The sequence below is a fragment of the Coturnix japonica genome, chromosome 2 (assembly GCF_001577835.2).
Source record: "Coturnix japonica isolate 7356 chromosome 2, Coturnix japonica 2.1, whole genome shotgun sequence".
NCBI lineage: Eukaryota > Metazoa > Chordata > Aves > Galliformes > Phasianidae > Coturnix > Coturnix japonica.
In genome coordinates, this window is record NC_029517.1 from 98,565,371 (window position 1) to 98,582,144 (window position 16,774).

General features: G+C 35.5%; 1 protein-coding gene across 3 annotated transcripts in view; it reads left to right on the forward strand.

Annotated features, from left to right (window-relative positions):
* SNTG1 (syntrophin gamma 1) overlaps nucleotides 1-16,774 on the forward strand; it is a 312,873-nt gene that overhangs the window by 232,754 nt on the left and 63,345 nt on the right. The gene's annotated exons all lie outside the window — the stretch shown is intronic.

The window sequence follows — 16,774 nt, forward strand, 5'->3', positions numbered from 1 at the left end:
GCTTCATGCACTGTAGTTCTATGGTCTGATCTTGTGAGATAGATAACTTTTTATTGAAACAAGAAATAAATGTTATGCATAGGTTTTGCTAAACTATTCCTAAATTCAGTTGAAAGCTCTTAATTTTTTTAGATTTACCTAGGATGCATCTTGCATTTGATAAATAAAATGTAGTTTTCAGCTTAGAATTCTATATGATTCCTTTTCTGTTCTGTCTACAAAAATACAGAACACATGGGTAACTCCATTATTTTGAAATAATTTAGAACAAAGAAGCCCCTTAGGACTTAATTTATATTCTTTCAGATTTCCTTAAATCTGTTGTAGCCTCCCAAATCTAACTAGATTTGCTTTTGTTTCAAATACAGGGAACATATTGAAGGAAGTTGTATTTCTTGCAGATTTTTATTCAAGATGCAAAACTATGTTCCATCTGGCAGCAATATGTAAAAGTCATTGTATTATAAAAACGTGACAGACATAAATTCATCCACCATCTGCGAGCTTCCATGCAGTGTAAACCATTTTTTTATGGCTATTTATTCCTCCTTACACTGCTATTGCTGTATAGAACTTCTTGTCTACTAGGTATCCTGACAAATGAGTGTGCTGGTTAATTTTTATCTTGCCATCATTAGTTTAGACTATTGATTATTCTTGCAATCTAAAGCGGAATATTTGTTTACTTACAACAGTAGGTAGGAGCCTCTAAAATTTATCTGATAATACTTTATGTATCTCTTATGAGACTGTAACCATGGTTGCTTATTGTAACTTGGATCTTGATAATGCACTTTTGTTACATAAAATGCTTTCAGTGTTTTAAAAAGGAGTGCAGTATATCATTCTACACTAGTTTCTATAAAGAAACACAAACAACAGAGTTGATGTTTTATGTGAAGAAAAGCTGATTATATAGCTATTATGAAAATGTCTATATTTACCTTATCTCAAAAACATCCTGTAAAGAAATTGTGATTTAGTTTGGGCTTATGATTATTGTAAATTATATTTTACAACTGTCCCGATTGTTTATTGCCCATTTGATTTTATGGAAACCAATAAGACTCTCTTTTTCATGATATACTTTTCTTAAAAATGTCAGTTGCCGGTAAAAATTAGTTGTTTGACAGCATATATGATAAGTGAATCTAAGCAGTACTAGACAGTCAGAGGATAAAAGAAAAAAGCAAACTGTTATTCAGAACAATGGTTAATTGTGAGTAGGCATGTGAGTAGTTGGCACGCAGTATCAAAGAAACAATGTGAGTACAGGACTTTATTTAATTTTCAGGAAAACTAAAATACATCGACTATTTTTCTTTTTTTTTTTTTTTCATTTAATGTTTTATTTTTAACTAGGAGCTATGTAAAACGATTTTTTCACTTAAGTACTATATAGTTCATTTAAATGTAAACTTACATGCTTTTTCTAACATATGAAACAGAAGGAAGATTATAACCAGTAAGATTATAAAAACAATATTTATGAAAGCATGTCCTTTACCAGCATGTCAGGTTTGGACTCAGTAAGTTTGGGTGGGATTTATCTTGCCTAATGTTAAATATCTCAAAGCAGAATGTCTGAATAGTTATCCCTCTGCTTTACTTCTGACATCTGTTTTCTGATGAGATAAAACCCCACAGGACATGTCTTTCTTTCCTTAGACTGGTTATGGACCCTGTGGTGGTGAGTTCAAACTCAGATATCTAAGAAGATGTGTATATTCTGTCACAGGTCTCTTAATGGAGTGAAAGAGAACTTCTCTGAAGCAAAGGTTCTAGCAGAGAAACGCCTGGATATTTTGACAGAATACATTCTAGTTTCAACCACTATTCTGAACTATTTTACTTTTTTGCACAAACTGTCTGAAAACAAAGGGTCTGATGGTTCAAACCCCACCGATGAGTGTGGTAAAAAGCCAGCTTACTCTCCCAGCTGTGAAATAAAAATCCCAGGCTTCAAAATCTCCTGATTTTGTCTCCTGGTTAAGTTACATTTTTTATTGGATTAAGTCAGAAATTCTTCCATTTCAAAGTAAAATGTTCACATCTGGCACAACAGCGGTGTAGTTCAGTTAAAGAATCAGCTGTGTAGCCAGAGACCCAACAGGATAACAAAAAGGCACTGAGTGGAAGCAAAACCAGAATGTGTTGATTATCATCATCTTTGAAAGACAGTTTTGCTAATTGAGTCTAAATAATGGAGTCTGGAACATTTTGTCTATGGGCCAACACACATTACCTGCAGTAATTTGAAGACTGTCCATCACTAGGCAGTGTGAGATTAAACTTGTATTACCATACAGCAAGATAGTTGCAGTTTTAATGCACAGATTTAGCAATTTATATTATGAGTATTCATGCAGAGATTACATTAAAAATATTGGTATGTTGACTGATGTAGTTGACTTCATTAATTCTCTCTTTTTTTTTTTTTTCTTTTGTCGAAAGACAGACTTCAAGCATGCAGTATTTTTCCTTCTATTTGTTAAATTAGGAGTAGTGTCCTTCAGTGATTCTGAAACAGTGAGAGTGATACTGACAACTAGCATTTCTTCAGTTCCCCAGGAACAAAGGAACAATTACATATGAGGTGAAATGTATCCTGTTAAGATTAAAAAACACAAATTGACTTGTATAAGGGTATGCAACTCACAGAATAGTATAGAAATGCACTGCTTAAAGTGACATCCTATCACATTATGATTGATGATGTGATGAATCCATAAAGCTCATTCATTTCTGAAGTTGAGTTCCTCTCCAGTGTGAGCCATCTAAGCTTCCTGTCTGCTAAAAATTCATTCATTTAGAACTAGCCACAAAAAATACAGGGGTTATGTTAAGCTCAGAGTTTTCTTGAAGCAGTCATCAAACTAAAGTTTGTGTGCTGAAACCTGAATAGATTAAACTGAACCCACACTTGGGAACTCTTAATTCCCTTGTGTGTTCATGACGTATTTGTTGCCAGTCTGGATGACAGGCCAAAGAAGATTAGACAAGGAAAAACTGCTGCTTCTACCTTTTTTATCTGTGCTTTTCTGTTCTGCCACACCAATTCAGCTGTGAACTGTTAGCCGTTCAATAAGCTACTTTTAGTCTGTGTTAATTTCTTTGATAAATAATACTGATTTCTCATCTTTAACACAGTATCGAGTGGGTCACGTAACTTTTAAAGAAACTTTGGTCTTAGAACAGTCTAAGAAAAGACTCTAAAATCACATGCTATATAACAATCCATTCATGCCAATATATCCCTAATTTATGTGGTACAGTTTTCAGGCATATCAGAGACAGTATCTGTAATGAATTCTGCAGGGATAAGGTTTTAACTAAGTTATTTTTCAAACCCGATTCAATTCAATTCAAAATTACTTGAGTACCCCAATATATTTTCCAAGTGCTGGGAGGAAAAGAAAAAAAAGAAAAAAAGAAAAAAAAGATGTGGACAGAAGCTTTGGGTTTTGATAACAAAAGACGTATATAAGTATATACATGTTTTCCAGTTATCATCTTGTAGGATACAGCTTAACAGATTCTTTGGGAATTTATCCTCTCTATATATGTCACTCTTGTCTATTACTTTCGAATTTTATATACTGAGTGCCATGATATTTCTTTACCATTTCCTTTGCCATCATTTCTGTGGAAGACACTGCACCTATTGCAGATTTATGTTTCTTACTTTGACTTTAACACTTGGCAGAGAAGAAACAACAAGAACTTCACCAGACAAAATGACAGGCAACTGAGTAAAGGTTGGCAAGCAGAAAGTGGTAAAAAGAGTTTTAAATTTATCTTGGAATGTCTATAAGATCTAGCAAGAATTATTACCCAATAACTTATAATCATTCCATCATTTTCTGTGGAAATCTTGCAAAATACCACATTGTCTTCTAGAAGTTTAAGGTCTTTTGAAAGGTTTTTTGATTCTGAAAAATCAAAAGGTATAAGAAATCTTCAGAAGAGTTTTAGTATATTTGCTTTTCCCTGAAATTGAACTAGTTACTCAAATAAATTGGATTTTATCTACTAAAATGTATAATTTGTTTCCTAAGCAATATTATGCATTCAGGTGTTTATGGCTTTCTGAAATTTTGTTTGTTTTGCATTCCCTTCCAGACTTGGTAAAAGAAATCACAGAGGTATTTACTCCAATACTGATACTTAGGTCTCCTTAGGAATGTTTAAAACTCTGAACTGGATGCTTTTGTAACGTAACAATGTCATATATATGCAGTTTTCATATGTAGGTCTCTTGAGGCACACTGATGTAAGTGAATAAATGTAGTCAAATCAAATTTACATAAATCAAGTGTTTCTTATTTTTCCTACCCTTTAGGAGTGAAGTGTTTCCAGTTTGATATCTAGAAAAACATAAGTTTCTATGTCACTTTTATGAAGTGTTACATATGGCCTTGTATTCACAAGAAAAATTGTGGAATGGCTTGTCTTATTTGAGTAACTGTTTCTGCATATACCTTGTTTATGTGGTTTGCCCTTTTGGGTGTACCAATATAGCTGCAAAGAAAGACAGGTTTTTCCAAACTTTCTTGCTGTTGCTTCAGTATATTTCATTTATATATTTATAGCATAACTTGAATTTGAAGGGGTAATATGTAGAATACAATAAGTCAGGAGAAAGATCCAAGGAAAGAATGGAAGTTAAATGTGCTTTTATAAAGTGTAAGTGTTGACATTTTCCTGAATGCTCACCTTATCTGGGAAACCTGTAACACAGAACTTCTGCCTTCATGACTAAAGCCTTTGTTATGACACATTCTGATTATGGTGATATAACTCATCAATCAGATATGGAGTTTTTACGTGAAATTGTAAACTGTAATTAGTCATGATAGCTTTGAAATGAAATTGTCATTTTATACTAAATTTCTCCCAAGTATTCAAACCTTTTTAATCATACAATTCCAGTTTTACTGTACATATTATCACAAGTCTTGAAGCAGTCAATAAAAATGTTCTCTGTATAAATTGCCATCTATATATCTCTAATTTAAGAGTAGTAACATCCTTTAAAACAAAAATTAAAAGAACTAAAAAATCAAATGTTCTGTGAACTGAACTACAATTTATTTCATAAATGCACACCTTAAAGAAATCCACACATTGATGCAGAGATAATATTTTCTCAGTTTTATCTTCATAATGCTGTCATACAGCAGAGTCCACACATCTTCTCCAACTCATTCAGTTTTGTAGGGATTCAAACTAAAAATGATGTTTTTGCACTGGTACTTAGATAAAAGCAAAACATCAGAATATCTGATTTGCTCTTTATGTAGGTTTTATTTGAAGCTCTGAAACTAGCTCCCTCCCTTCTTTAGTGTCACTGTCATTGAAAGCTTATTTGGCACTCTATCAAAAAATCTGTGCTCTGGTTGCAAGACCGTTTAGAGAAATGTCTTGACATCCAACCCTGGTGAAGTATAGAAAGAAAGAAAGCTATGTGATTAAGAAAAACTGAAATTTTCTTCATTGGTCTAAAGGGACAAAGAAAGGATGACAAGAATAAATGAAATAGGACTAGTCTGACTAGAAATGCAGGTAAGCCACTTGGGTTTTTATAGAGAGGCAGCACGTGGAAAAAGAAAGTACTCATTAAAAGTTGCCCTTTCCTGCCAAAATGCCAAGCTGCCCTTTCCATATCAGCTGGAGACCTCCATCTATTTCAACTTATTTTTTGTTGTACCACATACTGTTCAATATTCCACATTTGGTTTATTGTGAGAGTGTGTTGAAAGAGGCTGCTGAATCACAAACTACTGTTGATAAAACTGCAACGGGGACCTGGGAAGCTAAACAATAGTAACTTTCCTCTTTGTATCTGTTTTCTTTGCAGTCTAAAACACAAATACAATTATTTTAAAGTGGTTAGCTTGTTTTTACATCTGTTTTCTCTTATCATTAGAATACATTTTTAAAAGATGGTTACATCAACAGCTTTACCTTTCTTCCACAACCAATTAAATTTAAAATAAATAAATAAATAAATAAATAAATAAATAAATAAATAAATAAATAAATTGAATGCGTTCAAAGAACCATAATGCACCTCAGGGTATATGCATTATTAGTAGATTAGTGTGTTGAAAACATTTTCTCCATTTGGTTGTCTTGCTTCATAAAGTGCTGCAGATATCCAGTGTGCTCTGGTAGCACATAGCTTATATTTGCCTGAGGAAGAGAAGGACTCATATCAGGATGCAGGGGGGTGTGGTGAGAAACAGGAATTTTAGTCATTAAAGGTTTGAGATATTATAGGAAACAAGTCCAGCTGATGGGAAAATAAACAAAACTACAGATGACCTATAAGCAGAATGTCCTGCACTGGAAATAGGCCTTGTACTTGTGAGTTTTAACAAAATGAGTTACAAAAATCTGTTGCAAGTTATGTATCTTCTAATAATAACCAATGCAGTAGTTGTGGCAGGTATCTGTGAGCAAAGTCTGAAATTATAGGCATGCTAATGGCCTATGTGGGCAGTGATCCAATTGTAAGGTTTTGTTTTGTCCATTTGTTTATTTCAGAAAATGAGATAATTATTACTTTGAGGGAATGTCACTGAGGTCATGAAATCAGGCATGAAAAATTTAGGATGGAGCATCTTGGTTTCTTCTTATCACCTAATCACTCCGACTTACTGCACTGGAAAGCAGAATAATGTCTCAGAGAGTATGAATCCCATATATTTGATTAATATCCAGGTGACTACTTTGGACTTCCAGAGGGTGGACTTTGAATTGTTCAAGAGACTAGAAGGGGCAGTCCCCTGGCATTCATTCTTAGCAAACAAAGGGGTCCAAGAGATCTGGTTGCTCTTCAAGAAGGAAGTCTTAAGGGCGCAGGAGCAGGTGGTCCTCCTGAGCTGCAAAATGAGCCAGCAGGGAAGAAGACTGGCGTGGATGAATAGGGAGCTATTCTTGAGGCTCTGGGAGAAAAAGAGAATCTACTGCCTGTGGAAGGAGGGATGGGCAACTGAGAATGAATACAGAGAAGTTGTTAGGATTTGTAGAGGTGAAATCAGAAAGGCAAAAGTCCAGCTTGAATTTAGCCTGGCCGCTGGGGTAAAAAGGAATAAGAAACTCTTTTATAAATACATTAACAGTAAGAGGAGGACAAAGGAGAATATCCACTCTTTGCTGGATGAGGCTGGGAATGTGACCACTGAGGATAAGGAAAAGGCAGAGGTTCTGAATGCCTTCTTTATGCCAGCGTGACTCCCATTTACAAGAATAGTTGTAAGGAGGATCCGGGGAACTACAGGCCTTTTAGCCTGACCTCGGTTCCAGGGAAGGTTATGGAACAGATTGTCTTGAGGGAGATCATGCGGCATGTGCGGGATGGCCGGGGGATCAGGCCAAGCCAGCATGGGTTCATGAAGGGCAGGTCCTGTTTGACCAACCTGATCTCCTTTTATGATCTAATGACCCATCTGCTGGATTAGGGAAAGGCTGTTGATGTGGTCTACCTAGACTTCAGCAAAGCTTTTGACACTGTCTCCCACAGTATTCTCATGCAAAAGCTGGCAGTCCGTGGCTTGGATGGGTACACTCTTGGCTGGGTAAGGAGCTGGCTGGAGGGTCAGGCTCAGAGAGTGGTGGTGAATGGAGTTAAATCCAGCTGGCGACCAGTCACAAGTGGTGTTCCCCAGGGGTCAGTGCTTGGGGCCTGTCCTCTTCAATATCTTTATTGATAACCTGGATGAGGGCATTGAGTGCACCCTCAGTAAGTATACAGATGACACCAAATTGGCTGGGAGTGTGGATCTGCCTGGGGGTAGCAAGGCCATACAGAGGGATGTGGACAGGCTGGAGAGCTGGGCTGAAGCCAATGGGATGAGGTTCAACAAGACCAAATGCTGGGTCCTGCACTTTGGCCACAACAACCCCAGGCAGCGCTATAGGCTTGGGGCGGAGTGGCTGGAGGACTGTGTGGAGGAAACGGACCTGGGGATACTGATTGATGCTCAGCTGAACATGAGCCGACAGTGTGCCCGGGTGGCCAAGAAGGCCAACGGCATCATGGCCTGCATCAAAAACGGTGTTACTAGCAGGAACAGGGAGGTAATTGTCCCCCTGTACTCGATGCTGGTGAGGCTGCACGTTGAGTACTGTGTTCAGTTTTGGCCCCTCACTGCAAGAAAGACATTGAGGCCCTGGAACGTGTTCAGAGTAGGGCTACAAAGCTGTTGAGCGGTCTGGAGCACAGGCCTTATGAGGAGTGGCTGAGAGAGCTGGGATTGTTCAGCCTGGAGATGAGGAGGCTCAGGGGAGACCTTATTGCTCTCTATAACTTCCTGAAGGGAGGTTGTAGTGAGCTAGGGGTCAGCCTTTTCTCTCATGTAGACAGTGATAGGACCAGAGGGAATGGTTTCAAGCTGTGCCAGGGCAGATTCAGGCTGGACATTAGGAAATATTACTTCTCGGAAAGGGTAGTCAGGCACTGGAATGCACTGCCTAGGGAGGTGGTGGAGTCACCGACCATGGGTGTGTTCAAGAAACATTTGGATGTGGTGTTGAGGGATATGATTTAGCTGGGAAGTATTGGTGATGGTTGGACTGGATGATCTTCTAGGTCTTTTCCAACCTTGATAATTCTGTGATTCTGTGATTCTGACTATACATTTTTATATTTGATGCAGGCAATTGATTCTTTATTCCCCAGTTTTGCTTTTTTTTAATGAGAAAATTTTCACGTATGCCTGTGTAGTCTGTCAAGAGAGCGCTTCATGACAGAAATGTACATACGGGTTCTCCAGTCTTCAATAGGAAAACTAGTTCCTAGTCTTTAGTTACAGGGAATGAGGAAATCATAAAATACTTCTGGAGACGTGGTAACTGGATAGTTAAGCAGTGCCTGCCCACCTCACCTGTCCCTCTTAATGGTTCACTTTCATTAAATAAAATATGAAATACATCTGAGGAAGAGCTTGGTTCACATTAAACCCTACATTTAGTTTTAGCTGTATTAACATAGAGATGATATGCGGTCAAAGCACATATACAATTTAACTCTTTAACAAGGTATATTGCAGTTTTTATCACAAGGCTACTTTTAAAATGCCAGAAAAGAAAATGTTTTTCAAACTACTAATAGATGAGCTACTACTCATCTACCATGATGCACTGAAACCACATAGAGGATCAGTAAAAAGTATTTTTATAACCCATTGTGGCCACAGTACAGTGGCCACTTAAGTAACGTGATAGAACAATTATTTTGGGGTCAAACTGTTCATAGATAGGTTTAAGTATGTTCAACTAATCTATGTAGAGGTGATTTATTTGAACATTTTGTATGCTTTCAGTTTGTACAGAAAATTATTATTTATAAGTTGAATTATCATGCAAACTTATGACAGTTTTCTCCAGAGCAGAACTTCGTCCGTCTAGCAGAAAATATTGCTTTAATTTTGTTTACTTCCTGAGGTAATTTACAAGGTAATAAAATTGATGAAATACTTCCGAGAATGTGTCAGCATGCTGCAGGACCTCACATAATTCAGGAGACTTAGAGGAGTTTTATCAGATCTTCTTTTCTGCTGTTGGAAAGCCAAGAAAGTAGTCTCCTTTTTTATTAACCAGATAAAAATATAGGAATTCCATCTAATTTGGGTAAATTAAATGGTCTCAGAAATGTTTTTTGTTTTTTTTTTTTGGTTTTTTTTTTCTTGTAAAGGCAAGATCCTCTCTCCCCAAACTACCTACATAGTCAATGGATATGTGAAACAGTTCTCTTAACTTAGACACTTACTTTTATCTTCTATCCCATTTACTGTATAAAGGATGCAGACATCTCCAGACGGTAATTCAATCTCCTTGAATTAAGGAGTTATTTCTTCCACTTCTAATAGGAAATGGCAAGAGGATACTTGTAAAATAGTAGCCTACAGGTTGGAAGAATCACCCTCACATAAGACAGAAGCTCTCTGAGTTACTTGGCCTGCAGGGCTGATGCTGTCTCACCCCTGGCTAAAGGATCTCTAGATACAGTTCAGGGCTAAGGCTCCAATCCCCTTTCCATACAATTTTCTCTTGGCTATCCACTGAGCCACGTTTAAAATTCATACCCATGCCATTGAGTAGGAAGCAAGGATTGTTTTTCTAGAACATGGTTCTCGATTAGGCTTTCTCTTAATTAGGAGTATTGCTCAAGTACAGCACAAGTGCTAATCTAAACCTTCAACCTGAGAATGAAATGTCCGTTGTCATGGTGTATACTCTGGTATTGCCTATCATGATCAAAATAGACAGACACATGACTCCCTGTATTATAGTACTGCTTTTATTTTTGCAGATTTTTTTAGCCATAATCGTTTTGCAAGTATTGTTAACAGTGCAGTTCCTCAGTTGTTCTAGCCCAACTAAAAGGCAGGAAGAGAGAAGTGCAGACTTCTTCAGTCATGTTTCCGTCCATTGTGATTGCCGCTTGCCCTACCCCTGTACAGGTGCAGAGACTGGGGAAAATACAAGTTTTACTGGTAATTTTTAGATATATGTGCTTAATGTTTCTTTGCTAGTATAGCAATTTGTAGCTGCTGTGTAGATTTTGAACTCCTAAGATCTACTTTAATGATTTAGTAATTTTACTCAGAGAGAAGGAAAATCTCCTTTTCTCATATGTGGTACATATTCATTTCACTAATGTTACACTTGTTCTCTTTATGAAAAAAAAAGAAAAAAAAAAGAAAAAGAAAAAAGAAGGAAGGAAAGAAGGAAGGAAGGAAGGAAGGAAGGAAGGAAGGAAGGAAGGAAGAAGGAAGGAAGGAAGGAAGGGAAGGAAGGAAGGGAAGGAAGAGAAGGAAGGAAGGAAGGAAGGAAGGAAGGAAGGAAGGAAGGGAGAGAAAGGAAGGAAGGAAGGAAGGAAGGAAGGAAGGAAGGAAGGAAGGGAAGGAAGGAAGGAAGGGAAGGAAGGAAAGGAAGGAAGGAAGGAAGGAAGGAAGGAAGGAGCGCGAAGGAAGAAGGAGGGGAAGGAAAAATGAAGAGAGAAGGGCAAGGAAGGAAGGAGGGAAGGAAGAAGGAAGGAGGAAGGAAGGAAGGAAGGGAAGGAAGGAAGGAAGGAAGGAAGGAAGGAAGGAAGGAGAAGGAAGAAGGAGAAGGAAGGAAAGGAAGGAAGGGAAGGAAGGAAGGAAGGAAGGAAGGAAGGAAGAAAAGGCAAGGAAGGAAGGAAGGAAGGAAGGAAGGAAGGAAGGAAGAAAAAAAAGAGGTAACAGCTAGATGTGGGATTGGGAAGAGATTTAGAGAAAGAGGTATGACTGTGATCACACATTTATTAAGATATCAGAACTTTGCACTGTGTAGCTCTAGAACTCAGCTGGTTTTATGTTGGACAAAGTCTGTTCTCCAGATAATATTCAATATATAAACACTTATACTAATTTTTATAAGCCGTCTGTAAGGGACCATGAAGATATGAGTTCCTCCTTACTCAGTTACTGATGAACAGGAGACATTTTTAGAGGAGAGATATCTGGATAGGTAGATAGACAGAGATAGATATGTGAGTTGTTAGGTCAGCCCTATCTGAAAACCAAGATGGCATAAATTCAGAAATACAGGAATGCTGGAACATGACAAGGGTAGTGCTGGTTGGCTCCTTGCCTAACTGGCTAGGCTGCCTTAGGCTTAAACATTTATGTCAAGTGAGTCTGTGGTAATATTGCAGTCCAGGAAAGGAAAGTCCCAGTTTGTGAAACAGATGATTAAAACATCAAGGACTCAAAATGGCAAAATAATCCATATTCTTTAGTATGAAGAATTAATGAAAAGTTTAATCCTCCCAACTTATAGTAAGTTGATTTTATTGGAAAATGTCTGCTGACATTCAGACACCTGTTTTTACTCTTTCCAGGTGCTTTTTTTTTTTTGTTTGTTTGTTGTTTTTTTTTTTAAACTGTGCTAATTTTATTAGTAATCTCTGCAAAATGTTATAAAATGCCACAAAGATTTTTCTACTCATGAGTTTTCCTGAGATACTTCAGATGTCTACGGAGCTATTCTTGAAGTTTCTTATTATGAGGAAAAATGCAAATGCAGATAAAAAATAAATCTTTGAAGAAATTAGCATTATAATTAATATTTTAATAAAGCTGAGTGATGCCTACATAGATGTTTGTTTGAGCTTTTAGCAGTGAGCATTGTCATTCAGTTCTACATACTTGTATACAGTCATTAAAAGGTGTGAATATAGTTTGCTTATTATTTGTTTTGTTCTTTGCCAGTCTGAAACTACTCATGAAAATATATTTTAATAGCATGTGCATTCTTTTTAAACATCCGTCTCATCTTGTAGCAATAGGGATGTTTTAAGGGAATTTTAATTGTGCTATCATATATAGGGTGTGTCAGAGGAAAAAATATATCCTGAGTCTAGAACAATCCCTGTGGAGTTGTGGAACTAAACTTTCTCTTTCAGGTCCTCTTTATTGATATATAAATTATATATATTATATTATATATATATTATATATATTGATGTATAATTGATAAATTGTAGTCTGCGTACATGTTTCCATTCTGTAATTCTATGATTCTTTGTTTCATATCAAAATTGTTTCATTTTGCATTAGATTAACATAAATGGATCATGATATCACTGTATAAACATATCTATAAATTTTGAAATACTATTTCAGAATTCCTAGAAGTTGTTTTTTAGAAGCTGTTTCAAACTGATTGTTTTTCAAGTTATGTGCCTAAAGAGACAGTATAACATTGATGTCATCTCCATCAGTTTCACTGAAAGCAATAAAATATTTGTGAAAAATACCTGCACCCTAATTAAAAAAGCTACTCTTGCTGCAGCAGGAGGGAGATTAGCACATCCATTTGCCAAACAGTAACCATAAATAGCATTTTCAACGCAAAATATAATGAGCAGAAGTCAGAAAATTATAATGTGCAATTTGCATAAAAAGAGAATAGTCCTTGGATTCGGTTAGCAACTAGAACTCCCTAAGGCTTGCAGATGGTCCTACCAGTAAATTGAGTTGCTATTCACTTATCTGGTTAGGTTGTAGGTCAAACCCAGCTTTAAGCAATTGTAGCTGACATATCTTTCTTTATGCTTTTGACGCAAAACTCTTTTCTCATTACATTTGTAAATTCATAGAACAAATCACAGTTTGTGTGTGTTATTCTTAAAACTTTTTTCTACCCTAAAATGAATCTCACAGAAACTTCCCACTATCTCCTGGTTATAATACCATTCAGTCTTTATGCTGGTATGACTTAAAAGGCAGACTGCTTCGTGGTCAAGTCATCAGCAAATATTAGAAAAGAATTGATGTTCAGCATTACTGATCTTTTTATCTCAAGTGGCAATGTCCTTTTCATCTGATTAGAACAATTGCAAATTCAATGCGTGTTTTTAAGTCTTTATTCAAATAGATGAGAAACCAACCAACCAACCAACCAACCAACCAACCAACCAAACAAACAAACAAAAACACAAAACAAAAAAAAAACAACCTTTGGGCTTGAAAGTGTTTTCTTCCCTAGTCACTAAGAGACAAGAAAAGTTAATAGTAAGAATGGAATTATTTTAAATATAGCCACTCTTCCATCGGTCTGTCTGCAGAGTAGCATTTCTTTCTATCAGTTGTCCCAGTTGCTCTTTTTACTGCTACCAATAGTGTATTAGCACTAATAAAGATATTTAAACATATTACATTTTCACATGTGAATATTTGTATTACCATAAATCAATAAATGGTCTTATTTTTGGTAAGTGAAACCCATACCTCACCAGTCCAATGGAAGAAAGTGCAAGAAGGAATGTCTTGGCTAAACGATGACACCTTCATTAACCTAACACAGGAAAGAAAGAGTAGAGAATTAACTTGTTACAATGAGTAGGCTCATGAATTAGAAGCATTAGATGAATTTTTGATCAGAATTTACTCAAAATGTAAATTGTATGTTCTGTACGTGAAACACATTGTAGGTGTAAATTGTTGTAATCAGACAACCGTGACCATCTGTAAGTGTGGCAGTCTAGAATAAAATTGGGAGGGGTTAGAGATCAAACAGGGAACAAATGATATGTTAATGAGAAGAGTTCTAAATAAATATATTCTTTATAATCCAAGTCAGAACAAAAATAAAAAATATTTTAGGAATTAGAAAACTTCTGTCAACTGTGATCTATTTACATTAGGGTTGAAATTATATTCAGAACGAATAAAGAAATACCAAAGTAGACACAATAGATCCTGTATAGTTTAGAACATGAAATGAAGGCAGCTTCAGAGATAAAGACTGTCTTTATATAGTGATGACTTCTTTTCATTAATATTTTTTTCAGTTGTGTATAGCTTGAGATTGCAATTTGTATTGTATTAATACCCACGTAATGACTCCTAAGTACATTTAGCAGTCATAATAAAAGCGTAATTCCATATTTTATATATGAATTGTTGCCTTCATTCAGCTTTGGGATTATTTTCTTCATTCTAGGTTTTATGATTATGCTCTCACAATCAGCTTATTCTTTATGAATAGGGATTAATTATATTATTAAGATATTTACTTTGTTCTAAACATTCCAAATAATGCACCATTGTGATATCTATTATTATTTTAAGTGTTATTATAATAACATGAAATTTCTGCAGCCATATCTCACACCATGCAACAAATAACAATGTAGCCACACCATTTTACTCACCATACATTATCCTTTTTCCTTGCACATTGGCATACACATTTCATGTACTGTAAGTTGTAGCTCTGTGTTCGACTCATGGCATTATCATCGTGGGCTATTACATTTAACTTTCACTGAATAATTTGTTTCCTGTATTTTAATTGTAATGCAGTAGTAAACCTGTGTGTCACATGCTTTTTTTTTTTTTTTTTTCTCTCAGGAAATTTAATGTCCATGTTAACTAAAATGTCAGTATAGTAACAAGAGAAAATGTGTTATAATAATAATAATAATAATAATAATAATAATAATAATAATAATAATAATAATTTATTCCAGTAACTTGTTTTCAGCGTCATAAGAATGATTCCTTCTTTAATAGTATGTTTTATTGTTGAGTCACTGCTATCTTGTAAAGGTGAAATGGTGCTTACATTTATTAACTTATGAAATCATCTTTTCATTTGGAGTACAAAAACTATTGATGTTGCAAAAAAAAAAATCTATACTTTCAAGTACACAATCTCTTTTACAGCAGGAATGTAATTAGACAGTGAGATGGTGTTCTGAAATCTGTGGAGACAGATGCACTTTCAGTGAAAGATTTTAAAAATGTTTCTTGAACTTTATAGATCATGTGACAATTCTCACTCATGCACAAATATGTCATTTTTAAATGGATTAGAACATCGTTTTGCTTTTCTGTTCTTTTCTGTTCTCAGCTGGAAAAACAAAAAGAAAGAAAAAAAACAAACTGATTCTAAAAGATCACATTTATCTGAATATAATGCATTGAAATCCAATAAAGGTTCCTAGTATTTTCATAGGTAAGCAAGAAATCCACATTAAGACAAAACTTTTGTTTAAATTCTATTGTATTATCTTCCAAAGTGGTCATAGTTGTTCTTAATTGCAAGAAGCTTATGATTCTCAGGAGGATGAGGAAAATTCTTTTTACTTTTAATTATTTGAAATTCTTCTTATCTAAGGATTTTAAGGTGATATCCGAGGAAGAAAATGTATGCCATCAATTTCTACTATGATTATTTAACATTTCTATTGTCAAAACTCAAATAGTCTTCAAATGTAGTTAAATAAATAAATAAAAAGTCTGAACTCAAAAATGGTGTGGTTTCCCCCATATTTCAAGTTCTGCATACTTTTTACTACTTTGACAAATTCTACCCAATGATCTGCCTTTCAATCATAATCCAAAAGATTGAATTTGTCCATATTGCTCAGTTTTTGAATATTACAGTTCAGAAACATCAGAAAATGCTTCAGAAAAGTCCCCATTTTGCTCATATTTTATGGTAATGTTTGAATTCTTGAATTCTTATGGGGAGAAACTGGAGGAAAGTAGGAGCAACTGCATAATTTAGAAGTCAACTGAATTCAGAATTTCTCAAGCTAATTGCCCTGTAACTTTTTGAGAGAAAGAGGTCTGATCTTACCTACTTAAAACAATGCAGAGGTTTTATTGCAAAAGTTTCTCATTGAAGAACAGCTCAGAGTATATTTTAAAACAATACTAGATTCAGTGCATAAAGTACATGCAGAGTACAGTGGGCCTTACCGTATAAGGTAACAGTTGATTACATGAGTTGATAGTGATAGGACAAGGGGAATGGTTTTAAACTGAGACAGGGGAGATTTAGGTTAGATGTTTGGAGGAAGTTTTTTTCACACAGATGGTGGTGATGCACTGGAACAGGTTGCCTAAAGAGGTTGTCACATCAAGGCCAGACTGGATGTGGCTCTGGGTAGCCTGGTCTGGTGGTTGGTTACCCTGCTTATAGCATGCGGGGTTGAAACTAGATCATTGTGGTCCTTTGCAACCCAGGCCATTCTATGACTCTATGATAAAGGAGTGACTAGAAGCATTTTACAAAATGTTTTAAAAATAAAAATAAGAAAGTAGTTTTTCAGATTTTCAAGTGAAATTTAAAGTGATTAATTAAGATGATTTGTGAATAAACACAAGAATTTTATAGCTATCTTACAGTTACATAGTAAAATATTTCATTATTTATCATCAAACTTAGAATTTATAGTAATATCTAGTTCATAGTTGAGCTTAACATCTCAACAACTCTTTCATATTAT